A 1496-nucleotide genomic window follows, 5' to 3' on the forward strand; every position below is an offset into this window, starting at 1 on the left:
AATTTCTTATTAGAAAGTCATATCCTTTTACAAATATCTATTTGCACACCTTATAAGTCTTACTTCACTTTATGTGAGTAAACTTGTCTGGACTGCGTCATATTATTTTGGCCAAAAAAGAAAATGTATGTCGATAATTCTCGACAAATTTAATACCATGGAAAAGTCAATCAAGAATAAAGTAACTTGTGGAGAAAAGCAAGGTAGTCCTAACCCTTTATTTTCTCTTTGAATTTTGAAGGTTAAAGTTTGGTTTTAAGTGGGAATTTTAAGGATTTGTTTCTATATGAGTAAGTATGAATTATAATAGAATTAGAGTTATTTTGATGTTTCCAAGCTTTTAGTGTAGTTGGTTATGTGGGTGAAGCAAGCTTGAGCTCTTGGAACTCAAAGCTTGGTCTTTAATGGTAAGTTTTGAATTACGTTTTTATTTTAGTTTTTGTTAGTTGGGTTGTGTTATATTGATGATAGTTAATTGTTTTTTGAAGTTTGAGACCATTTGGTTAGGTTTGGAGGGAGTTGTAGATAAGCGAAACTCGGGCTCTAATTCTACAGAAAAACGGTCGTCGACCATTTTTCTGGGGAGGAACACCTAAAAATAGTCTGCTATTTTTTTTAAACGGTTTGTCATTTTTGGTGATGTTCGCGACCCCCATTTTTTGTGTTTTCTTAATATTTAGGGTATTGCCATACTATGTATAGATAGGGAAATTTCGAATTATGAATTCAAAGACCTAGAATGGATTAGGTCAAGTTGTTGGCCGATTTACCGTTGTTGTGACCTAGGACCGAGATCGTCATCCATTTTTTCATTTAGATTGGCCAGCATGCATGACTCTAGAATTAAAAGTAAGAAAAGTACAAATGTACTAAATAGCATGTCATGTTGGGATACAACTATTATCATTTATAATATACGATTATTATCGTTTATAAGACACGGTCATTACTATTGTGTGAGAAAAAGCCCTGGCTATAAATTGAAATTGTTGTTAGGTTTCTTACTTGTTAGTGTTGTGGTATTTTTAACACCAAAGTATACATATCATTAACAAGTTATAGACTCACAAAGAGTGATGTCGATCCCATAAGAATTGTAGTTAAGTACTTTAAAATTAATTCTTTACTTCTATTTGGAAATATAAAATTTAAGAGAAAATTAAAATTAGAAAATAATAAAAACAGTGAAAAAAAGAAGCAGGTAAATTAATAAGGAAGTTAATGATGAATAAAAGTTAGGGCTTTCGATTTCAACTGCATCTATTGATTATGGTTTAATATGATTCTATTCATATTACCGAATTCTATGCAATAGCAGGTTTACTTAGGTAATTTATAGTCTTCTCAGATATATAAATCTTAATTACATGCAAATTTTCTACTCTCGTGATAAATTAAACATGTAAAAGACATTAAACACAGAAACCCTATAAGCTATCGAAATTACCTATATCGAAATTACCTATATCGAAATTTAGTTCTATGTCACTATAGCA

General features: G+C 30.5%; 1 long non-coding RNA gene across 1 annotated transcript; it reads left to right on the forward strand.

Moving 5' to 3' along the window:
• Positions 1-313: 313 nt before the first annotated feature.
• Positions 314-1004, forward strand: LOC133037879 (uncharacterized). Its single transcript, XR_009687866.1, has 2 exons — positions 314-407; positions 489-1004. It is a non-coding gene; the product is annotated as an uncharacterized LOC133037879 (long non-coding RNA).
• Positions 1005-1496: the final 492 nt, after the last annotated feature.

The sequence above is a fragment of the Cannabis sativa genome, chromosome 5, assembly GCF_029168945.1.
Source record: "Cannabis sativa cultivar Pink pepper isolate KNU-18-1 chromosome 5, ASM2916894v1, whole genome shotgun sequence".
Taxonomy (NCBI): Eukaryota; Viridiplantae; Streptophyta; class Magnoliopsida; order Rosales; family Cannabaceae; genus Cannabis; species Cannabis sativa.